This window comes from Tyto alba, unplaced genomic scaffold (assembly GCF_018691265.1).
Source record: "Tyto alba isolate M040663 unplaced genomic scaffold, T.alba_DEE_v4.0 Super-Scaffold_16, whole genome shotgun sequence".
Lineage (NCBI taxonomy): Eukaryota > Metazoa > Chordata > Aves > Strigiformes > Tytonidae > Tyto > Tyto alba.
Genome location: NW_024881278.1, coordinates 3,907,359 through 3,933,212, shown reverse-complemented (window position 1 = coordinate 3,933,212; position 25,854 = coordinate 3,907,359). Strand labels below are relative to the sequence as shown.

At 41.1% G+C, this 25,854-nt stretch overlaps 1 protein-coding gene across 2 annotated transcripts in view; it reads left to right on the top strand.

The window, feature by feature from the left end:
- Positions 1 to 25,854, top strand: part of PLCB1 (phospholipase C beta 1) — a 408,321-nt gene that overhangs the window by 82,704 nt on the left and 299,763 nt on the right. The window lies entirely within an intron of this gene.

Sequence of the window (25,854 nt, the reverse complement as noted above, 5' to 3'; positions counted from 1 at the left end):
GGCAGCAGTCATCCTTTGGTGCATATCCAGCTTGATTTATTCCCTCCTGTCATGCCGGGACAGCTGCCTTGCTGTATTAATGGCTGTCTTCCTTTGTAACTTATTTTAAGGGCTTTCTTAGGCTGTTGTTTGGTTCCCTTCCTAGAGGACTGATGCTGTTCAGTTAATCCAAAGATCAAAACCTATTTTTGCCTGGACTTTCCCTTTTGATTATTTTTGTGTGTGTGTGTATGTGTGAGTTTTGAGGAATCCAGCAGGAAACGTACTCTCATCGACAGAGATTTGATCACACAGGTCCCCCCCAGCAACATTCTACTTCTAGAGCAGGAGGGAGGTGATTGAAGACTAAACCCAAGTAAATCAAAGAATGCAAGAACAAATCCTCTGCCCCCAAACCTTGCTGCTTTTCAGAGATGTATGTTTTGGAACTGTGTGAATAAGAGAGGAAGGACACTTTTTGATTCAAGGAAGGAAATCAGATGTTTGCACGACTAAAATAATGACAAAGAAAGCAGATGAAAAAGTATACAGAAGAAAGAAATAATAGGTGCAATTAACGTCTAGAAGTAACAAATCATGGGAACAGGAGGCTAGAAGTGCTTGCTGGAAGCCAACACAGAATGAGAGGAAAAAGGAGGAAAAGATAATTCTTCCTTCCCTCCAGCTTGATGTACCTTCCAGTGTGTCAGCTGCCTTTCAGAAAACCTGGAAGGATTTTGGCACCCAAAAATAGGGCTGGATTTTCAGAATTCCTCTCTCCTGCATTGCAGGTCTGCCCCCATGGCAGTTTCCCTGGCTGGCCTACCAGCAGTGGCTGGACATGAAAGGTGTGATGAATCAAATGCTGGCTGTAGTCTGCTGGATCCAATCCCTTTCTTCCCCTTTTTTCGGGGAGAGGAGATTGTTGACTTGCACTTGTGAGTTTAATTGCCTTTGATAGAATAGTTGTAGCTGTTTTTTCTTGCCAAGATGCCTTTTATTGTATATGCTTTATAATGCAAAAGCTGAGTAAATCAGCCGGAGCTGTACTGAATGCCTCAGGAGTATCAGTATCCCACAGGAGGGAAGGCTTATGGCAGAACAGAGCCAAAGCCTGGTCTTCCTGCCGACTGCCACATTTGGAGGGGATGTAGAAAGGCGTGGGAGAGAAGGATTGGGGAAGAAATGAGAAAATAGCTTTCTGGGCTAAAAGTGAGAATTGTGACGAGAAGGCAGTATCAGAAATGCTTGCTGCTGGAGCCAGTGGCCAGAATCCACTTTCATAAGGACCAGGCTCATCTTCACTGAATTTCAATCCAGAGCAGAGAAGAGCTGAAGATCTTGTTAAATCTAACTCTGCAGATGTAAGGGAAGCAATTCTCTTCAGCGGGTTAAACTGCAAATAGAAATTGCTTGTCTTTTTGGTGGGTCCTTAATGTTCTGCCTTCCAGAGAGTCCTTTCATACTTATGATAGCATGCCTATCTTATTTTTTAGCCATGGAAGTGCAGAATTGGGAGTCTGATGTAACCATCTCTGCGGTTCTTACTGTATCCAGTTTCCTACCTTTTCAGACCTGTTTCCATCCCATCTGTCTGCAGATACTTCTTATTAAAATAATTCTTTGTGAAGTGACAGGCACACGAAGACCTGAAAAAGAAAGTAAGCTGAGGATGACTGAAGGTGCTGATAAAAGGCAATCAGCTGGAGAGAGCAAAGCAAGAGGCATCAGATGTGATCTGTCTGGCATGTGCCTAATTAGCATGTGCCTTCAGGCATGCAGCCGGGCAAGAGCTGGGGAGTTCACTTGGTTTCTCTGCGCTGCTTTTTGCACACAGGAAGAAAAGGTGAAAAAAATATTCCCAAGAATAAGCAATAGGACCCTGAAAGGCGATATAGAAAACAAAAAGGCTTGACTGGAGTAGTGAAGCAGATAATAAGGTAATTAGAACTGTGAAAAGTTAACAAAGCACTAGAGCAAGATGAATTGCATCCCCAAATGCTACAGGAAATGGGCAAGAAGCTAGAGAAGTGAACTTCTGACACCTAACCCTCATTAACTGTAACAGAAGTTGTACCTATGCCACAGGAAGAGTTTCTGACCTTTTCAAGTGCAGAACTTCCCAAGGGCTGAGAGAGGGCTTGCCACAATGCAGCAGTTTACAAGGAAAACAAGAAACTGTAAAAATAATACAGATGTCTTTGCTGGCAATGAGGAAAACTAGGGAAGGAGGAAATTGCTCAAAGTTGGTGACAAGATTTCTTTGCCAGAAGTGGTAGAGCTGCTATTGAAGTAGCTAAAAGTCAACAGTTAAGTAAAAAATATTTTCATTCCAAATCTATATGCAATTGGAAGCTATTAAATTAGCGTCAGTCTAATTTGTGTTCTTGCAGGTAGGGTCTGTCTTGCAGTGTGTTTGCCTTGGACCTAGCCAAAGGCAGCATTAAGCGTGGCATGGGTTTCTAGGCACTGCTGTGGGACAAATAATAGCAATCCTATCCATCCTTGCAGCTTTTCCTGACATAGTTCTGGTTTGATGCAGCCTTCCCTTCCTGCCCATCACCTTGCTGTTATTTAGTATAAAACTCAAAAAAGCTGGAAAAGAAACTCGGAAAAAATTATCTATGAAGATGCTGTGACTTGCTGCCCTTAAACAAGGATAAAAAGAGAACACAGGAATTCTTTGTTGGAGTCAGAATCCATACTCCATTTCTGCCTTCCCTGAAAATAGTTTATGTACTTGTTGAAATACATCATTTGCAGAGCTTACGTAGAGGAGAGTGTTGTTTTCCTTTTTTTTTTTTTTTTTTTTTTTTTTCATGTAAAGGAGTGCTTGAGACTAATCAGGTTGTTTCTAGCTGGGAAAAAAAAATGAGGCAGTTTCTTTAGGTTTTTTAAAACCACTGTATTTTATTTTCCTCACATTCATAATGTGAACACTGTTTTATATAAAAATGTAAGACTGTGTTACAATTCCGTTCCCTGAACATATCCCACATGCACATTACTTCTTTGTCAGGACCTCCTGAGGTTTTTCCAGATCAAGTGTAAGAATACATGATTCTTTGAGTATGAAGATAATCCTGAAAAAAAGCAGGGTGGGGCTAATATGTAGATATTTCCTACTGACGTAAGGCATTTCCATGTGGAAATGCCCTCACAGATATACATTTTTTTCTGACCTCATTTGACTAGTTTTTGGTGTGTAACGTTGTCTGTAGACTCTTCTGAAAATAGCAGATACCTTCTGTGAGGCAGAATGAGTGAAGGGTTTTGCATTCTAGTGTTATAAAAGTTGATTCAGCCTCATTAAGATGAATGGAAAGACTCCCATTGATTTCAGTAGAGTTGAATCAGGCTCATATCCTCAATTTAATGAAAAACATTATCCACATGACTCTCATTAACTCTGTTTGCAAAACAGACAGCTAGATATGTCTCCGGATTTCTTCCGAGACATAGTATGATGATGATGATGATGATGATGATGATTATCCTGTAGAGCAGACTAATGTACCTTGTGTTTAGAAGAGGATCATTTACAGCCTGAAATTTGCCATGTGTTTTTTCCCCATTACACCTGCTTTCTGCTTAGCCTTGTTTCATGCGGCGAAGGCATCTTCGGGGCGGCTGCTCGGGAGCACCCGTGTGAAAATACAGATGGTGAGATGTTAATGTAGCTGTCGTTTCGCGGGTCAGAGCATCTCCCTGGCGGAAGGCTTTGCTGCTGCGGGTTGCGGTAAAAGCCAAATGAGTCACCTTTTGGATTTTATTTTTAACATTTTCTTATCAGAAGAGTGACCAATATGCACTTTTGGGAAATCTACTGTAATACTTCATTGTGATTTTTGTTTTAGCAGTAGAAAATCTCATTTCCTTACACTTTTTTTTTTTTAACCTTCAAGACTCATTTACAAATTGTGACTCGCAACAGGAGGGCAAGATGCCAAGGCATCATTGACTCACACAAAAGAAATGAAATTTGGGCAGGGAATATGAAGAATCTAGTCCTATTGAAATCAGTGGTGCAATTCCCGTTGATGTCAGAGGTGCTGTACTTTTTGCCTCTGGTTCACCTGGTTGTTCAGATGTTCATAGATCCCGTGAAGTTATGTTATAGCATAATCCTCATCATATTTGCTGCTTTGTTTAAAATCATAATTTCTGCAGTCCTTTAATTATGTAACAGTCAGATTTTTGCTTGTATTGAGAAAGGAGTTTTCTTGCCATTGTAGATAAAAGGAAAACTTTTAAATAGTTTTTTAAAAAAAGAACAAGAGCAAATAACAGAAAACTTAAGTGCATAATTTTAAAACATCATATAATACCAAAGCTTGTTTAAAGATTTTCTTGGATCATTGGACACAACTATAAAATACAAGGTGTCACATAGAAGGACCCCTTGATGTGTATTTTTTGGTGGTGGGGTGAGAATACCCAAACAGTTACTATTTTTTTTCCAGCTAATTTAAATGACATTCTGTAAAACGTAGAAGTTGTCACTTACCAACTTTAAATAGTGAGCTACACTTCAAACAAGATTAAATGTCTTTGAAGATGGCAAAATCAACCAATACTGGTAGGTCTGCCGACCTCAGCCTTTGCAGACACATGGACATACAAAAGCCCCACTGTTTTGTTTTGTTTTGTTTTGTTTTGTTTTGTTTTTTTCTGATGATGGATCTCTCCAGTGGCATAGGATTTCTCAATTTATTTTTGCAAAGGGAGGAGATACAGTATGGGTTGCATGTCCCAGTTTATTATTTTGAAGTGGTTGCCAAATGTTCTCTTCAAAGGTGATATATTTTAAGGAATTTCATGCTTGTTTGGTTTTTTATGTTGATTTCCTCTGGGGCTTTTGTTTGTTTGGTTTTTGGGTTGTCTGATGTGTGTGTGTAAGGAGGAGTTGGTTTGGAGGAGTGGAAAGGCATTGTTTATTTTTCTTTTTTACCACAAAAGGAAAGAACTTCCTCTCCTCCATTGTGACTAAACAGCAAGCTATCAAAGGCCAGGAGAAGTTGAAGTTGATGGTCCATGACATGCACCAATACTTCAAAAGTATTTTTTCATACATGTTTTAAACATATGTGCAATTTAAAATTAACCCCCAAATTACTTTGGCTTGCCTTGTTGTGGGAGGACAAATGTAGTTTTCCTTCTTCCAGAACTCAAGGACAGCAACGTGCTGTCATGTTACTAAAGATAAGTTCAGATGCTGATAGCAAGAGATTTCTGAGGAAATACACAATATTTCTGCAAAATAGCGACTGTAAGGAAATGAGCTGCTTCAGAGAAGCAGAAAGGAGAAAACAGGGTTAATTCTCTTCTCATAGAAAATGCTCAGTCATCATTAAAAGAGAATGTCTCCTTAAGATTTTTATTTAAAATGGAAATCTGCTTTTTCCTTGCCCTACCTATTTCCCAAGTGAATGTTCTGAAATAAACTTTATTTCCTTCTTGCTCCAAACCCTGCAAAAGTCTGTAGAAATTGCAGGAGAGGGCAGGTATGGGAGATGGTGTTTCAGCAGCCGTGTCCTTCCTTCTCTTGCTCGTGTGTGCTGGTCAGTCAAAAGATGTGCTTGCTACGCCTTGATGTGTAATGACGTGCTAAATAAACCTGAGGAACTTCATTATGGTTAGAGTGAGCATCCTGAGCCTGAAATAACCGTATATTTGGGTTTGTGTTCAGATTTTACTTGCGTGAAGGGTCATTTGTGAAATCCTACCTTGCGCATACGAATCCAGCACAGGCTCTGTGCCGCCAAAATTGCTGGCAGAGGAGGTGACTGCGGTGTATCGAGTGACATGAATGGTTGCCAGCAAATCTGTTTGGCTGCTGCAGCTACTTTAAAGTGAAATTGAACCGTCGAGCCTCACCACCCAAATGGAAACTCTACAGCTGCTTAAGGGTCTCTCTTTGATTAAAAAACAAACAAACAAACAAACAAACAAAAAAAAAAAAACAACACAACCACCCACCAGAACCACCCTAGTGCAACAGTGCTGCTGCTGCAAAGCTTCCCAAAGCTAGCACAGGTGGAGCAGGTGTCAAAAGGGCTGTTCGCTTGAGGCATCAGGAGGGATTGCTCCTGGAGTAGGGACAGTCCCTGGGTGACCTGGTGAGGCCGGGGGGTGAAGGCGGTCTCCAGCTGCTGGCGGCGTGGAGCAGATGCGCTGTGCCCTGCTCACAGCTCAGCCTTGGGGGGGACCTTTCTGCTCTCGTGGGACAGGAATCTTTCTGTCCCTCTGAGCACAGCTACTGCTAGCCTGACCACTTACACTCGATAGTCCAGAACTGGGAATATTAAGAGGGAGAAGAAACTACAGAAAGGAAGTGGCAGATAAATGGAAGCAGGAACTCCAGATTGCAAGCTGTAACGTACGCTCCCACACGTCCTCAGCACAGCTCTTACGCTCTACAGAGTGCCAGGCTGTTACTTTCAATAAATGTCTGTTTCTAAAATTCCCATGTAACCTTTGGAGGTTTTTTTAGACCCTACCCCTGTATAGGCTGGCATAGCATCTAGTATTAAATTAGATAAATATATGCTTAGCATTACACTTATGTTTAGTGCTGACTTGTAATGGTTCTTGTGTTTGTGAAGAGGATTGGACCTAGGAGTAACACTTCTATTCTGTTGCTGACTTCGGAGAAGTTTCTAACAAATACCTGAAGTAGCAGAAATAGAAATCGGGTCTTAAAATCCCCCTTTCTTCCTGCCTATCACTGCGCCCTCAGAGCCTTGCACTGTGTTAGCCGTGTGCTGAAGGGGAAGGCGTCTTTTAGCTGCAGCAATTAGCTATGGTAATAACTTCTGGCTTTCTGCTGAAGGGAGTGGATGGCTGAAATTTGTTGGTTGAAGAGCTTTGGAAATTCAAGCCCAAGGGGGAGCCTGCGGGGACTTAGTGCTCTTCTCCATGCCTTTCTTGCACACTGACAGAGCTGTTGCTTGGCTGTCACGCGGGAGTGACGCCTTTCCCTTTGTACAGGTGAGGTTGGGCCATGAATGATGTCCCTACCTGCATTCAGGCATTTTAGCTTCCAGGCGGGGCTTACCTCTGGCTTAATCCAGTGCTGGGAGAAATTGTCCAGCAGTAAATTGTCCACAACCTTCCCTTAACCCCGCAGGCAGCAGCTGAATCCACCTCCCAGTGCTGCGTGGGGATAGAGGACACTAGTGAGCTGCAGTCACTAGCTCGGGGAAGAAGAGGCCCAGCTCCTCCTGCTTCCCACGCCAGCGAGTCAGGCTGATGCTACATGCAGCATGCATGGAGGAGAAGTGCGTGCTTGTCTTCTGGCTGTCCCTTTGATGTGTTGTAAAAGTGACTTTTACAAGAGGTCATGCCGTCACTTTTGTAAATGCTTAAAAAAAAAAAAAAAAACAAACAAACAAAAATACCCAAAACTTGGAATAGACAAGCAGTGGCTTTGACAGGGTTAGGAAATGGTGAGCCTGAGGAGGGGATGCCAAGAAAGAAGTCCTCTGAAGGGCTGAAAGGAAAGAAGAGGAAATCAAATAGGAGCTATAGTGAGAGATGAGCAGATCCTGCCTGTGGAAGTACAGGCAGCATCTTTGGTAGGGATGCTGTTAGCCGGGAGGCAGGGCTGGCAGGGCTTCCAGAGCTGGATAGGCAGTTTAGCCTTTTTGACCCTTAGCATTTCCTCAGCCTTCAGCCTATGTGCAACAAGCTAGGAGTAAGGTGTTTTTTTTTTTTTTTTTTTAACAAATTCAGAGACTTCTTAACTACAGACAGCAAAAATTAAATGAAAGGAAATGATGGGATCTATCGGCTCGGCATGCCAACAAGAGCCTGCTCAAATGCTTGTTTCTCCAGATTGCATGAACCTTTATTTCTCCAGCTAGAGTGGGACTGAGATCATCAGGTTACGTCGCCTGTGGAAGCAGGGACAAGGACTGGTGGGTGCTCTCAGCCGAGCTTTGGAGCGTAACTGGCAGTCTGTGGGTGTGCGGCGGCTTCTCTCCCGGAGAAACTGTGAGCTGTCCTGCTTGCCTGGAGTAGGTGTCTTGCAGCCCAATTTAGCAGGAACATCAACCTGGTTCTGCCATGGCTAGAGGAGCTGCTCAGGCTTGGCGTCAGCGAGACAGACGTGAATAATCTAGCAGCACAGTTCCTTCCATCACCTGTTTAAGTTAGGAGAAGCAGAACTTGCACAGGGTTTGTTGAGGAATCTGGAGCACTACGGTAGTCTATTCCCACGCTCGCTGAGGAGCAATTTTTTCTTCCAGTTTTGATTCCTATAATTCTGCATGAACACTCTATGAGGTACTGAACTCTGCTGCCACTCTTGATTTGGTAGCAATGGTCAAGTTATTTGTGTTGTGGTGTGTCACCCTACAATGTTTTGCTCAAGGATTGCAGAAACTGGGCAATATCTGACCCTTCATCTTTAAAAGGGATGTGCAAAGAAGAGTGTTAAAATAGGGCTTAAAAGCTATCCTTTGCTTTTTGTTAGAGGTGCATTTCAGAACAGAATGCACACATTTGTACTGTATTTAGTGCACAGCAAAATGATATTACTGAAGCTTTTTTTGGTCTGCCATTAGTCATTTACACTAATTTTGTTGCTATGCTATCTTAGAAAGAGATGTTCAAAGTGCAGCTTTGCCAAAGATCCTCTGTCCTCCAGGAGTCCTAGCAGGATAGGTAAATCATACAAGCTCATGTCTCAGAGGAATTATTCGTGGCTGCCTTCCTCCATTAGCAGTGCTAGTACTTATACCATTTATTCCAGGGGGACTTGAGCAACTCCTACACTCAGTGCATTTGCAAATTCCAGCTCAAAGCTTACTCTTATCACTAGCTAGAAGATACTTGCAAAAAGGAGCATGTCATGAGTGAAATCAAAGGAGGGCATCAAGATGTAGTTACTTGCAGTGAGCCCTGAAAGAAAGCAAGTAAAGGCGAAGCGTATTTCATGTCGTGTATTTGATACAGAAACTGCTTTGGCTCCCCCTCACCCCCTTTCTCTTCAGCCTTTCTGTAGTTTAGGTTTTGGTTGTCCCAGGAGCAGAAGAGAGAAGTATGGATGTAGCTGGGTAATGAACTGTCACCTGCCTAATTGCCCTCATCTAACCAGAGGGAAAGTTCAGGACCTGTGGCCATTAGATGGATTTGTCATATGACAAATGGCATCAAGTTAGTACGAGTTTGTCACCCTGCTGAAATACCACACCAAAAATTTGTCAGCTGTAACTCCATAACCTCCTGCTCAGTTGAACTGAGTCAGGCTGAGTTTAACTTTTGAACTTGTTGGGAGGCAGCAGGTCCACGCGTAGGCCGGGTCCTCAGTCAGCAGCCGGTGCTGGCCCCCAGCCCTGCTGCCCTGTCACCCAGGTGCAGGCCACGGGCTTTTTCTTCTGGGGCTCTTTATTCTAGCAGTGGCTGAGGTGCCTCCTCACTGCCTTGTCCTTGGTGTATTGCTCTCGGGCAGCAGGCTCATAGGCTTCGTCATCTTGTTCTGGAAAGGAAAGAGGGCTTTGGCTGTAGGTATATGTATTTTTTTTTTAATTTAAAAGGACAACATCAATTTTTAAAGATTTTTCTTTAACCTTCATCCAAAATCTTTGCATTTTTTTAAACAGGTAATACCTTCAAAATTATTAATGTTATTTAGTTTGTTGGGTTTTAGATTGTTTGTTTGTTTTTTTTTCCCTGTTGATGTTTGTTTGGGATTTTTCACCAGAGAAGAAGTTCTGGGAGTGAGTAACAGAACAATACATGTTCTGCCAGCCCCTTACGGCCCTGCCTCTTCCTTGGACTCTCTTCCTTCCTCCTAGTCCTCGCTTGTCCCCCAGTCCAGGATTGTCCCCAAACCAGGAGTGACTGTTGCTGCAGCACTGTGCAGCGTGCGTATAACAGCACCATCCTGTCACTAACACACCAGCGAGTTGCTCAAAGCAAATAACACCGAGAAGGCAGAGGAAAGTTCCCATGTGCTTCCCCCCTCCCTGTTTCTGAGGTCTCGAATGTTATTTGCCATAGCTCTGCTTAAAACATGGGTGACAGGGACTCCGGTTGTGGGTTTTTTCCTAAGCAAGATGCGTGATGTCTGTTCTGTGCTGCACGGTGGTAGAAGTGGGATTTTACAAGTGCAGGTCCAGGCAGCTGCCGGTCGCTATGGATTAGGAAAACAAAGGATGTTGAATTACTAACGGAAACGTGAAAAAAGGGTCTCGAGCCCACACAGAGTTTTTTTTAGTACTAGCTTGCCATGTGCTTTCTGCTTAAAGATACACATTGCAGAAGTGCTGTTAGGAATGTAATTTCCTACTGACGTAGTATTTTTCTCCTGTATCTTTCATCTACATCACTTACTAAATGAACTTTGAATAATTATATGGTGAAGTCCTATCTGGACTTGACAATTAGACAGCAGAAACACACAAACACCCCCCACACACACCCGCACTCCCCCCAAATTGTAAATAATGGATATTGGCTGCATCTGCCAAAAGTTGCAATAAAAAAGTCTTGCCTTAGGTCACTTGTTCCTGGCATATAGATGAAAAAAGGAATCCAGCAGTGTAGAGTATCATTTGAGCTCTTGTACATCAACATTTGCCAGCTAGGCTTTTTCTTCCTCTTTCTTTTTTTCCCTTCATGGAGCTCATATCTATCCCAAAGGTAGAGAACAGTTTTTGAAAGCATTCAAAGACCACAGATCACAGCCAGAACTTCTGCATGCCACATAAGTCCTGGTTGCCCGTATTTTATTTTTTTAAATAATACAGTGTGAGGTACTATAGGTAACCAATCTAACACTTGCTGTTCATCCTTCTCCTGAAAAGCAGTGCTCTGGTTTTACTGCCTGTTGTTGAACAGGGCTCATAAATCACCCAGGAGGTTACAGCTGGATAGAGTGAGCGGCTGCAGTAAGGACAGACCTCTCCTTGATGGATCTGTGTCGAATTCTGCGGTAGCTGAGGTAGGGACACCTTCCCCTTCTCATCCCTTTCACCTGGTGTGGTGCCGCAGCCAGTCCTTTTCCCTGATAAATGCAGCCCAAAGACCTGAGTGCTCTCACCTGCTTGCCAGGGGCTGAATTACAAGGTGGAATCAGAAGGTTTTCTAATGAGAAACTATCCCGTTATTTCTTAGGAATTGGTCTTCCACTTCTGCTCAAAGTCCAAGGTGGTTAAAGAGGAACAAAACATCAAGGAGTCTTGCTGACTGTGCAGACTGTGCTGTGGGTTAAGGCTATCATGATCTAGAGGAGGGTTTGCAATTGTTTATGCCAGCCCTTGGAGAATGTGTGAAATGAAGATCATGTTCTGATTTATATGTATAATTTCTGCGATGTACTTCTGTGATGCCGCAGAGCTAATTATAGATAACTATAAATATGCTATTGGGAACCTTTTAAACATTTATTTTAGTGCTTTTGAGGAAGCCAGTACTAAGTTTAGTAGACTGTGGTGAATTATTGACCTAACAAATTACAACCATGGGCTACAGTACAGTATTGACATTACAGATTGTACTGTCATCTTTAAAAGTCATTACAGAATTTAATTTGGGGTGTGCTGAACTTTGAGATTTACATTGGGTGGGATACTGACTCCATAATGTATATATATCACATATGGTAACCTGTGCACGTAGTAGACAGTTGTTAAAATGTCTTCCTTAAAAGCCATAGAAATTATAAAATAAATTAAAATAAGTTGGTTTTTTTCTTCCACCTCCTTGTACTCAAGGAGCTGTACATGCAGATGTATGAAGGCCTCAGGTGAGTGGCAGTTATTACCATAATTCTTAGAAATAAATCAATTTTCCTACCAGGTATCAAAAACGAGGTTTCTTTTTTAATTTAATTTAATTTAATTTAATTTATTTATTTATTCCCCTGTTTGTGTAACCTTTAACATTCTGGAAACAATCTAATTTTGAGGTTGGAAGAGAAACAGGAACTTGCAGAAACATGTGAACACAGTCCTGGGGAGGATTTCTGTATTCCAGGGAAACTCTGGGAGGATTTATGTAGCCAAAATAAATGGTAATTCTCTGTCTATTTCCAGAGTTTCCCTTTTAAATCCATTCAGGAAGCGTGTCTTTCCTGTTCCTTCATACTGCCTGGCATTTAGTTTGCCTCAGATTCGGATGGAGCAAGAAACCCCTTCAGAAACAAAATTGATCTGGGAGTAGAGGATGTTGGAAAATATTCTCTGCATTGCTGTTGTCTCTCCTTGGGATTTATTGCTGGGGGAGAAGACAACGTGTAGATTCCTGTCCCTATATGGCAAATATAGGAAAAAAAGATCAAAGAAATGAAATGTCTCCAACATTTCTGAAATGAATAGAGTCGATATGCTCAGCCTGCAGTTTTATTTCACTCTGAATTTGGGAGAGGGGGAAACTATATACCATGAATGGAATAATAATGTTACATTATTTAGGCTTTTGCTTGATAATGGGTCATTCAGAATCTTCTGAGAATCAGAAGTGAGCAATAATTTATGAGATGTTCAACTCTAGATACTATATCCGGGGCAATAAAAGTCTAGATTGGTTGCTTGATTTGGTGAAGGTTAGAGATGCTACTCAAATATTGATAGGATCTTCCTGAAGTACAAATTAGTTTGTTAAACTCATAACAAAAATTGTTCAAAATAATGAAAAAAATATTGCACCTACTGGTGCTAAAACCAGCTCTGTGGTTTTAAATACTTGAGCTTTCACAATACTTGATGATCTGTATTCCTCCTTCAGGGCCGTAATGACAAGAATACACTGGATTGTGTAAAACAGACTGCTGAAGAGTTCTACCATTTGGGCATGTACTTGTTCAAGAAATTAATCTCATGTTTAATCTGGTTTGATACTGTATCTTAATTTGGTTTGTTGCTGCAATTATTGGCTAAGGTTTGTTTATCCATAAGGATAGTTGCAATTGTAGTTTGAGGGTAATTTCAAGTTTAATAGAAGACTCCAGCTCCTTCATCTTTTTAATTGGCCACGCTATTCTGTTCTCCTTTAATTGAGGTGGTAAATAATCCCTTTGAAAAGACCGGGACTACCAAGAGTGACTAAGCCTCTACCAACCTGAATAAAAACTTATTTTAAAAAAACAGATAAACTCCATTAGAATTTAAGAGACCTTCCTGTATTGAGGAAGGTAAGTTCTGGTCTGGACTGACATGTAAAGCCAAATTTTCAGAGAAACTAAAGCTGTTTATGCAGTTTTTTTGTCAATGGAAATTGTATTTGCTTTGGGAAAGGAAACTGGCATGCAATTGCATCTTCATGTACTCACAGTTCAAGAGCTGTTGCTATGCAGGTTAGTGTTTAGAGTCAGGTTTGGAAAATCTGGAGGGCTATAATCCAGACTGCAATAGAAGTATAAAGTTTTACAACATCATGTATCCTCATGGGGGATTTTCTTTTTTATGGAAGAGGCAAGTTTCATAACTGGAATACATGTAGATGTGGAAGAAAGAGGGTCACAAATCCCTCTTTGTTTTTAAGACAATTTCTACATTTATAGCAAAGTTCTTAAAACTCTTCATACATGGGAACAGTATCAGAAGACAGTAGGAGCCATGTTTATGTTAGGAATTTTTTTTAAATTGGGATTTGGGGCGTATCAGCTGGTGCTGTCAGCGAGTCATGACCAAAATGTTTTGTGTTTGGCTTTGTGCTAGCTAATTGCTCTGCAAAAGCTCTGTAGTGAAATCTAGAGTTGCACAAACTTCTGTAGTATTAGTCATTGGCTTGAGTAAATGAGTAAGATTACTTAACACTTCATACATAATGGGAAAAACTCTTCCGTGGCAGCATAGACTTGGATTCTTTTAGTCGTATTGACTAATACCTCCAGGTTTGGTTCAGTGAGGCCAAAACCAGGGTTACTGGGAAGCAGCTGTTTCACATACCCAACGATCACATCACAGTTTTTGCACAGTTTATGTTTGCCTGTCATTAAGTAAAACATGTTCACTGTGGTCACCCTTGACCCTTCTGTGAGAAGCTTTGTTGATTTGCTACTGGTGGTTTCCTTTAAAACATCCTGCAAAAAATAAGGGAACGTGGTAAAATGTGGCCTATGCTTACTAGAGTTTGCTTATCAATACCTGGGGAAAGATCATGAGAATCTGAGAGTCAGTTTGGTTTAACTGGACAAAGTATTTGTCATTGGATACACATAAAGTCCAGGAGATACGTGCCTAAAATCATGTGTGTCCCTCTACACATCGCACTCCATGTTTGATCCAGTAATTATCATACAGGAGCTTGGATTTACAATTAGTAATAAGAAAATGGCCAAATATAACCCTAAATATCACAGTTGTCATCGTAAAGCTGCAGGAGTTGACCACAAAACATACAAATACGACCTTCTAGCAAGTTCCTGTCTATTTGCTCTCTCCCTTGCCACGCATCTTTTAACAGGCTTAGCTGTCAGACAGTTTCTAATTTTGAGTATTTTGTGTCATCATCCCTATCGTCCTGATTTTCAACCAGCCTAGCTAGGTGTTACAGGAGGAATTTTCAAGGGTGACCAAGCTCCAATTAAAATCTCATCAGTAAAATTCCCGGTCTGATGTGTGCATGGTTTGAAATCACGGTAGGTGGTTTTACTAACCTCAGCCTTTACCCAAATGGTGTTCTCTTTGTTCTCTTCAATAGGCTTGTCTTCTTTCATTGTTGGTTTTCAAACTACCATTTTTCTGGAAAGAAAAGCATTGTGTTTGCTGATTTTTCCCCTGTTTACTTTAAATAATTTTAAAAGTTTCTTCGAAGATGTCAACAAAAATAGCTGTTTCTCAATCCATGTAATTACTGAAAAAGCATGCATTTTCTAAGTTTATGAGGCTTTTTATTTCTTCTAACTAGCATGCTTTTACCCATTAATAGCACTTTTTGGTGTTACTCTGGAGGCAGCCTAGCCTGCTTTGAAAGATGTGCTAATTCTTACACTAGATTCTTGACAGTAATTTTATTATACATGAAATTTTATTTAGAAAGAGATGAGACACTTGTTAAGAGATTACTTAGGCTGCAAACTTAACCACTTAGAAGTTATAAAATGATAGAATAAGCTTAATTTTTGTTTTCTTATGCATTTTGAGAATAATACAAGCATAAATTCTCCACGATATTTTTATATTCCTTACATGCAAATTGAGAATTTCTGGTGTTCTAGTTTGTCCAAGCTTGGCTGTATTTTCACAGGTCTGGTAGAAAGAGACAACTTGTTTGAGTGTTGAAATCCATTAGTATTTCTCCAAGCAGGAAGGCATTAGATCTTCTCACATACAAGAAGTCGTTGATATTTTAGAATATGCATAAAACATATTTTCCAAACCATTGTGGCTTCCATTCATCTCCTTTGAAGAGATGTGCCTTATTTCAGAAATTGCAGCTTCATTTGAGGAAATTGGTAAAATCATCCTGGCTGCTACTTTTAAGAATAAAACCAACGAACCTACTCCAGCCCAGGCAATCATCCAGCAGGATTATTTCATGCGGAATGGTTAAAGTTTGGCAAAGAAATGCAGAGCTGACATCCCGGACATATAACGGAGAGCACCGGACAAGTGCACGCAGTGATAGTTTTTCTGGTAATAAGAAATAGGAACAGACACACATCAGTGTGCCAGGGTGTTAAATGCCCTCCAGGGTTGCAGGTTGGTTGTGCCTGTGGAAACTGCCCTTGAGTTGTTTCAAAGATGCAGAGATCGCAGTGTTGTGCTGTACGTCTTAGAGACTTGGGTATCTCAGTTGCATGGATCCACAGGGTATTTGGGTCCTAATTTTCTGTTGCAGTACCCTGCAAGGATTAAGGCCTTTGATACTTTCTTCAAGGCATGTTTCGGTCACCTTCAAGAAGACAAGCCTTCTTTTGACAAGCCAAGAAGTATTAGCATGCTGCTGCTGGGGAAAAGGTACTTAAAATAATTATGCTCCAGAGAACAGAACTGAGAACATTTGTGGGGGAGAGACCAGAAGATTGCAGTAAAACTAACTGCTAAATAAGGAAACATCATTAGACAACAGGGCTAACCTTGGGTTTGCTGCTTTGCATTTAACTCCACATACTGGAACAAAATATAAACAGGAAAGCGCAACGAGTGCCCTGATAGGAGAGCAAAATGTCTTTTTTTTTGTGTCTGTGCTGTCAACAAGTGGCAACAAGACACAGATAGCAAAAAACCCCACCTCGTAACAGCTCCCAAACTGATTGAGGCAAGGAAACAAATACAAAATTATGAGTGTGTTTATAGCATGGCTGAGCATAATGCTGAACGTGACCAACTATTAGCACACTTAAGGTGAAAGCTGAAGTGAGTCCCTATTAAGAAAAGTGAGTTCTTCAGTCTCATTAGAGTCAAGAAGACCTAATCATACATCTGTTGAAGTGTCACCAAGTTTTTCGCTGAATTATGACTTGGTTTTATGTGTGTGTCTTTCATGCTCAGAGCAGCTGGCTCCTGCAGGAGAGAGTAGCTGATAATTGAGGCTTAAGTCTGGTGTAGGGCAAAATATTTTGAGAAACGTGGCTTGGCAAGAATTCAAGGTCTTCCAACAAGTTGCCATTGACTTCATCTCTGTTGTGGTTGCAGAATGACCCGTATTTCCTCATTCAGTGAAATCCAATTTCAAGTACGGCTGCCAAGACTAGAAGAATTTGAGGCATGCACATACAAATACCTTAATAAAAATAATTTCCCAGATCTATATAGAGATTTATAAAATAATAATGAAGAATATTATTCATTCAGATTAATAGGAGATGAATGTAAATTAAGTCTTTAGAGATTCACCCACTGATTCTGATCTGGGGATTCTCTCTTTTTTTTTTTTTTTTTTTTTTTTTTTTTTGCATTGATTTTTAAAATGCACTTTTCCATAAACCCTGGGAGCATGCAAAAATAATGATGATTACAGCTTGTACAAAATAAATTAACAAGAAATTCTTACTCCCCTCTAATTAATTCCCTAATAAATACTGAACAAATAACTTTTTTTATGCTTAAATTTTTTTTATGCTTATATTGTGCACTCACCTAAATGTCTCTCCTCTGTCTGTGTGTGGATGTCTTCAGCTGATACTGCTTGTGTACTTCATCCTCCTTGGGAGGAGCAAACTGTTGAGTATCTGGCTGGGAAAAGCTTTTCTTTCTGTGTGTGCAACTTCTGCTGCTTTTTTCTGATGTTCACATAAAGAGCCTGGTAGTATATATCTTCTTGGGGATAAACCTCCAGTGAAATTGTTGGAGTACCAAGCCCTACTAAATAGGCCACTTATGAATTAGTATTTAATGAATTCTTTTCTTAACTGTCTCGGGGTAACTTTATAGATAAAACTGTCCACTTGGAATGGTGAGAAGTCGAGGATTTAGCGGTAGATAAACACGATTCTTTTAGATCTAGACTATAGAAAAAGATTTTCTGTGTTAGTTCTGTGTTTTTGGATATTGCTTAGTGCATGAATTATTTTATATTCAGAAACATGTGAAACTCCATTTTAAAAGTGATTTTGTTTTCAGTGTCTAAAGAAAAACAGTCCTAATTTTGTCCATACTTATTAGAATCTATATAGCTCAATTCTTATTTTTTTCTAGATTGAATAGCTCCTCTTCCTCTCAACTGATTATATAATGCATATATTTATAGACAGTAATCATATCCCTCTTAGCCTTCCTTTTACTGTTCTGTGGAAGCCAAGCACTTTTAGTCTTCTCTAATAAGAACATACTCCCAGTTCTGTGATCTCTTTTGAAACCCTCTCTGCACCTCCTGCAAGTTAAATTCACCTCTGAGTACTGGTGACCAGAGTTTTGGATGATGTGTCAATTCTGGCTCATGTAATTAATCAAAATTCAGGCAGAGATGATCTTCAAAGCTTCCTGTGCCAGGAAAGTAAATTATTAGCTTAGTTAGATATGATCTGGCTGTCAAGCTCATGTGGTCTCTTCTTTTTTTTGTGCTTTGTTTTACCTTCACATTATTGTGTTCCTTTCATGATCTGGTCTAAAGCTTTGCGTATCAGCCTAATGTGCCTACAGCTGCTGGGATCATTTCCCCTCCTTTCCATTTTCTAAAACGTAGATGTTGGTTTAGGTTTTCTTCAGTCTCCAGGTCTGGTATGGATCAGATGTAAGACCGAGATGATTTATTTGAAAACCCAGTGAGAAATCTGCATCTTTTAATAATAGATATGCTAGCAAAATAACTGATCCCAAGAAATTTTTGTGTCTTGGGCAGAAATCGTGTTGACATGTTGTTTAGTGCTGTTTCAGCTTTAAATACATCCCAAAAACCAAACCTTGGACCCTAAAAACACAAAGTGCTTTTATCTACAAAGGCCAATTCGTGAGTTTTCAGCTATTGTCTGTAGTGCTTAAGCGTCATGTTCTAGCTGGAGTCTCCAGTTGGAAGTGTGCCTGGACTGTGGATTTTCCAGTTAAGTAACGCATGCCAGGGCTTTAACTAGAGGAGTTGGCAGGAATATACTTTGTGCTTCTGTACAGTTCTCAGTTTTTATCCTTTTACCTTACCCTTCCATGGAAGCCACAGGCATGTAAGTAGGGCATATATTGCTATGTTGAGCCTTAACTTTAAAACTCCTTTTTCTATGTAGGGAGCAAAGCAATTCCAAGTTACTAATATCCCATTTTTGTTAAATTTACACATCTAAAAAGTATTTATTGTTTTAATATAAAGCAGTCAAAAGCTCTGGGAATTTCTAAAAACATATATTGAAAGCCATAAATGTGTTGGTATTCTTTTAGATGCATCAAACCTTCGCTCCGTGAATAGAAAAGGACTTTTATAGAGGAAGTTCAAAAGACCTGATCTTGTTCAATCTTGGGAGAATCTCCTGTTGATCAACAGGAGAACTGCCTGAGGAGGAACTGCAACATCAGGTGTGGTGGCAGAGCGGTGCGGGGCAGCAGGCAGGAGTTGTACAGTGGCTCTTCCACCTGAGATGAAAGTCTCTGCTCCAGCTCTTCACTATTTGGGGCACTCTGCTGAAAATAATGCACTTTACTTGCATCAAAAGAAAAACCATAATACCGGTCTGTGTAGTCTGTGATTGCTTGTCAGCATGAAATAATGGCACAAGAACATCACTCCCAAAATATGATATGGCCCTTTCTGGGAAGGCGTTTAATCATCATAATCACACATGATTATGACTTTTGGTACCAAGTTTCTTAATAGAAATATTCCTTTTTTAATCTGCTGCTTAAAACTTCAATTCACTGTACTTTTCCTTGTGACTTTAAAGCTAAAAACTGCCAGGTTGTTCTCAGTTACATGAATAAAAATCAGTCAGGTACCATTATGAAGGCTGCCTACAGTGTGCTTTGTATTTTCTTTTGAAGCAGGTCCTCCCCCAGCTCTTTCCTCTTTTGACTGTGGCCGCACCTCGTCAGTTCTCCTTCTCCTCCTGTTGTTACCCAGTTGGGTGAGTGGGATGAGCAGCTCCATGAGAGCAATTTTAGCAGAACCAAATTCCAACTGCTACGTTCGAGGTGCTTGTGTCTGCACAACTCCTACTGCCAGCTGCAAGAAAACCAAGTTGTTTGTATGCGAAACATTTAGTTTAGAGCCATGGGTGTGCTTGTGTCACCCTGAACTTGAGAGACAAGCTCCCGTTGGTACGGGATGTCCTGTTGGGTTGCAGGATAGTGCAGAGGGATGCAGCTTCTGAATGAGTCTCCGATGAGCTCCTCAAAACATATAAAACAAGAAAGCAGCCATACAGCTCATCCACAGCTGACTGGCCATGGGGGGTATCACGCTCTAATGGGAAACTAAATGACCAGGGATCCGTTTCTAGCTCTGCTGGGGATTGATTTCTCACTTGGTTTATGGCACATTGATTATAACCAGACTTGTCTGTGCAACAGTTCCTCCAAAAACCATCAGGGTCTGTGCAAAGATTTCTCCAAAAAATGTCAGATTCCTGTCCTTGTAAAGCTCCTAACTCTCATGTCTGTTTCTCCAAGTCACACTGCCTTTCCTGGAGAGGTAGAGCACCAATAGTTAGAGTCTGATGCAAGGTCAGGAACGTGGTGAAGAGTCTGCATGCTAATGGATGTGGGACTAAAATACAGAGTTACTTTTCCAGCTTTGCCGCTGTTTTCTCCTGTGCTTCTGGGAGATGATTTCACACACCGATTTCTCATTTCATCCGCTGATTGTCTTGTGTGTTTAGGCTGTAAGATCTTGGATTGTGGCTTGTTTTTGTTGAGTATATACTGATACCCCAACAAACAGGGGGAAGTAATTTTTTTTTATCTACCAAGCTGAGCTTATACCTGATAAAGCTCTGGTGACTTTGGACTAGAACTGTAGCTTCAGACATGGCTGAAGTTTTATCTTTTGTTATGGAAATTTTCTGGTTTTCCAGTGCATTACTTTTAAAATCTGAGATGACTGCTGATCATAACACACTGACTTGTTGGTGTGTCCTTCACCTGATACTGCTGGGCAGTTTGCTGTGATGAAGGCAGGTAGAAAATCTTTACCTCTGCATGTTCCTCTGCTTCCCAGCTATTTCTTTGCGCTAAGACTTGCGTTGCAAAATGTATGCACCAGTTTCTAGACTGCCTAACCACAGTGTCTGTAAATCCCATTAAATGAAATTTTCCGTAATGAAGCAGCAAAGAACTTTATGCGTAGATGCAGAAGACTTGTTTTGCTTTCATTATTAAAAGGGTACTTAGAATGAAAACTCCTTCTCATTTTTTTTTTTTTTTCCTAATAGCCCCGTGCTTCATATAAACTGCAGACTATTTTCCCTGTACTAGAAAACATTGCTGTTATGTCTCCAGGGATACATTGAGAGACTGAGCATTAGTAAGGCAGCAAAAACTTTTCAGTTTGTGGCTTACTCTTCTATCGGAGTGCTTGCTATAAGGGCCTTTCAGTAGGGATGTTGTGTAACTTGGCACTTCAAGAAGAATCAGCAAGCAAGGAAACCTTGCAAAGTATTTGGAGCTTATTCCCAGAGAAGTTGAGTCAAATCGTAAATACTAGTTCTTGCCTTGCAGGTGCTGAGGTCCTCTGACTCTTTTTGAGTTAAGAATAGTTAATGACCACCCAGATGAAGCTTAGCTCATGTTAAAATTTGCAGATAATTCCTTCTGGGTTGTAAGAAGTCATTCAGTTCAAGTGATTTTTGAAAAATTTCCACCCCCTGTGATACCCAACCCCTTGAAATTGTTTGCTTTGAGAAGCTGTAACCATTCAGTTACAGCTGATTGTAGTTGTGATCACCTCACCAGGTGCTTTAACCAAGAGTGTTGGGAGAGCCACCTGGGTAAGCCAGGTATAACGGGGTCCCAAGTGCATCACTCTCATCCTTGCCTAATGAACCGTATTTATTTACTTGCAGAAAGCAGAAGCTGAGGAAGCAAGCAAGGGTGCTTCTCCAGAGAGGGCTGGCTGGAAATTCACTGGGCAGGTGGGATGGTGGGGGCCAAAGCTGTACTCTGAATCAGACAGAGAGAGAACTAATCTTAACCATGCACTTGCCTGAATCAGGGCTGAATCCCATGAGTTGGAAAGAGGGTGAGTGTCTGCCTGGACTATTTGGTCAGAAATGCTACTCCAGACCTAAGGTGCTCATGCAGTCAAAGCAATGGTTAAAACCAGCCCTTCCTGCTGGTCAAGCTGCTGCGCTGTGTCAGGGGAGCACATCTACGCTCTTCCTTCCATCTCCATCACTCCCTGCCTCAGGGGATGCCTCTTAGCACTGTAGGTAGCAGAAGACATGGCAGAGCACCTCCACCAACTCCCTGGGGAGATGTAGTGCTGATGATGACAAGGAGCTCCCCGATTAAAATCATTCCCAAGAGAGAAAGGTCCAGGAACTTCCCCTGTGTGTATGCTGAAATGTGCTCACCCTCTTGCTCTGAATGGACCTGAAGTGGATGGGGCTGTGGTGATTCTTCTGCCAGCCTGTATTGGCCAGAAAGGAAGAATTTGAAAAAAGTGATTTTTGAGTGAAGTAGTGGGGGCAGCAAAGTGTTTTCTGTCTCTCTGCCCCTCAGGAACAGCTGTGCCTCTTGCTATTTTTTTCATTTTGGGATGCCAGGGTGCTGAATTTGTTTCGGGCTTTGGATTTTGTAGTAGATGTTTAGAAGGCAGAGAATTCAGGAGTCACTTTGACCAAGTTTAAACACACATACAAAATTTTAATAACTCTTTGGGAAGCCAATGGTTAATCTAGACGTACACAGTTTAACCTGAGCATTTGTTCCATTCTTTGAATGCCTTGCGATGCTGCTCCATGCGTCTGTGAGGACAGCATCACCTGCAAGGAGCTCGAAGAGGTCTGGTTGCTGCGGGCAGGTTGGCAAGTTCTAGCATTCGTATAATCATTTTTAATGGCTTGCTGAAAAGAGTAGGTGGGAAGGTAATAAAATATTTTGAACTTGTGAAGAACAACTGTATACAGAAAAAGACTTTGCTGTTGTCAGGGAGAGATTTGCCATTGACTCCAGGCTGTACGTGCTACTGTGCTGCTCGCTTATTGACACAGCCGATGCTTTTGATGGCTGATAATTGAATTGTGTGCTGCCAGGAGGAAGCATGGAGACGGTTTCTTCAGGGACTGGCTCTCTCTAGTGGGATGAAGCTTATGAATTATATAATGGGACTTTCAGGCAAACACAGCGCTACCTTAGCTCAGCTCCAATTAATGTCATTGACAGCCTTGCTATTTCTTCTTGTAGCCGCCGATGCAGGTTTCTGTTAAATCAACTTCACCAGTCCTCCGCAGTTTTCCTTGGGGACGAGGAGACAAATTGCTATGTTTCATTCAATTTATTCTTAATGATAACGAGGAAAAATAGATATGTTTTTAACAGGGGGATTATATACGACGTCGCCTAGCTGTGACAGCACCTTGTCTAAATTAGCGCTGAATGTTCGCTCTCACTGCAGAAAATTCCAGTCCTGGGGTTAATCTGAGTGTGGCTGATTGATCAGCACACTGTCAAAATCTCTAAAACCTGAATGAGGTGTATTCTATAAATGGTTGTAAATAGCTGAGTTTGCATACGTATTTATTCTGAATCTATAGGGCCAGATGCTTCTTTAGCATAACTTGTAATTGTTCCTGATCGGACTCAAATGTTGATCTTCGTATTTTCTTTCTAACATGTTGTAAGGAAATTAGTCACTTGTATTTTTATTTTAAATAACAGTTTTTAAATGCAGAATAAAAATAAAGGTAACGTAGAGCTGCATACATTTTTTGCTTCGAGAAATATTCAATGCTTTCATGTTCAGAAAATGTTAAAATGAAATCTTTCTGTGTTGAAGAAGCATTTCATTATGATTAACCATTTCCAATAGAACATGTTGCTTAAGTCTCTGTTTGAAGTTTGTTTTGGCAAAATGGCTTTTTCCCTTGGAAAACTTTCACCAGATGTTGCCATCCAGTAGCACTAAATGCTGCTTGTTTACAAAAGTGGCTTAGTTTTTCAAAGTTGATTTTGCCAGCACTGCATCAGACAAAGTCTGAGGGCAGTGTTGTATCTTCTATTAGATGGACTGGTGATATTTATAAGAATTAGATAAGCTTTCAGGCACACAGTTTCCTTTTCAGATTTGAAACTAGAAGCAGCAGATTTCAAAACTATGTAGAAAATGAGTTTTTAGAGTTTAATTAGCTGTGCATCAGTTAAACCATATCCCTAAACGGCAATGGCTACAGCAACATGACCGTGAGAACGGCACTCCATCATTGCTGGCAGCATGCAGTGACACTTCATACAGTGGGAAAAACAGAACAGCCGCCCAGAAGGGGGGTGGAAAGGGAGGTTGAACAAACATAGGTCAGAGCAATACAGAACTACTCGGCCACAGCCAGTACTCGGAGCAGTGGGGAATTATTTTTGTTAGGCATATAAGTAATGAGATATCTGCACCACCGAAGCCATGCAGCTGTTGTAATGCACACCCGCTTTTGCAATGTCTCCTTGACATAGTTTTTGTGAAATTCTGTAGGACAGTTGATCCCGTGCTCAGCCCGCCGTGCTGCCGATGTCTCTTCAGCAGAGCTCTCCGGCGGGATCGATGAGGAATCCTGCTTTGTAGCTGGGGTTACGTCACGAGCAAGTTCCCAAGACACAGTGATTCACTTGGCATCATTTTGGGCAGTTTAAAATAGGAGTGAGCCAGATTCTCAGCTGGTATAAATTGGTGTTACTGTATTAAATTCAGACGGGCCTAATTATAAGTGCTCAAGCAGTCACTGAGGGTTGCACAATCTATTGCTTTTGTGAGTGTGTGCTCACCCATAAAAGTGAGATTGCACAATCTAGCCCTATATGAATGCATCTCAGTCTCAGCTGCTAATTGAAAACAAACATGGTAGGATTAATAGTTCACTTGTCTGGAATTTCTGTATTGTACATTACTGGAGGGATCTACCACTTGCATTAAGAGATCTTGCTCCATTGCAAGATTAATAAGTCCCAACAGCAATGACTGGAGGTCTCCAAACAGGGAAAAGTTGGACTCGCAGAGGTCTTTGGCTTTGGTTTGGGTTTGTTCTGTTTTGTTTCTTTTTTTCTTTTTCTAGTTGCTATGGCTTTCATGCCTAGTGCGGCATCCAAGCCTGCAGAGGAAGTCAGTAGCAAAACTCCTGTTGACTTAAGTCAACAGAGCAGAGGATGGCTTGGGCGGTTCTGCTGCACAGGAAATGGGGCATTTTTCTGTCCAGTACCGAAGTGTATTTTCCCTTTACAAAAGTCTGCCCACATTTTGCAATAGGGGACATAGGAAAATGTCTTTTCTCTCATTTGGGAGGAAGTTGCTCTCTGTCCTCTTAATTAGTTGCTTGAAAGATGAAAGCAAGTGCCCAGCGGTCAGGGAATTCCAGGAACTTTGGTATTTTTGAACCAAAGAACTTCTAAGAAATGGCACATTATGAATTCTGATTTATCTGAGCCCCACTGAATGCTGCCTGCAGAGGCACTTACATGGATGCATATCCTGCTCTCGTGCTTAATTTAGAGCATAGGCTACAGCACCTATTGGGCTATTGCTTTGCAGACCTGAGCATACATTTCAAATGTACTTATGGAAGCTGGACCATTCCTTTCTGATACCTGATGGTGGCTGAGACTTTGGTCTTTATTTTCCTGTGACTTTTGTAATAGCTGCCTAGGAAGGAATCCCCCCAAATCAAATGGTCTTATCAAACAGGGATAAAAAGGAGTATAGGGATAGGATTATAAAACCCGCTTTCTATGTCAGAGAGGTAGCAGTGCAACAGGGCCTACAATGGATAGTCAGGGAGTCAGTCTTTCCTACAGCCATTTCAGCTGGTCTTGACAAAGGAGCCCCACAAAACTCCACTATTCTCCTGTTCTTCTTGGACTGTCCTTACTAGGTCTTGGGCCCTCAGGCTATTGTATTTTCTGCAAGCAGCTTGATGGTGTGCAGGTGGTTTGACAGTAGTCATCAAAACTCCAAAACAACACTATACGTCCTCCTCCTCCTCCATCCAGGAGGATGCAGACCCAAGCAGGGTCGTTCAGGTTCTTCGTACTGTCCCTAGGGGTGCTGGTTGTTGCCTTTTCCTTTTTGGTGTCTCTTTCTCATGTGTGTTACTCCATTTAAAAGGATCTTTTAATGTCTGTGTTATGGGAGGTCTAGTTGCACTTTCGTAAGTGAAAAAATTATTAATTCTGTTTGTTGTTTGTTTTTTAAAGCTAAAATGCCAGACCGATCCAACCAAAAAAAAATTTCTGAAATTCACTCTGTGTGTGGCTCAACATCTTTGTTTGAGATCCATTTTTCTTCAGCATCTTTCATTTCTCTCATGTGTTTGCTGTTAAAGCCTTTATTTTTAGTTGTCAGTCCTTTCAGTTGGCAAGATCT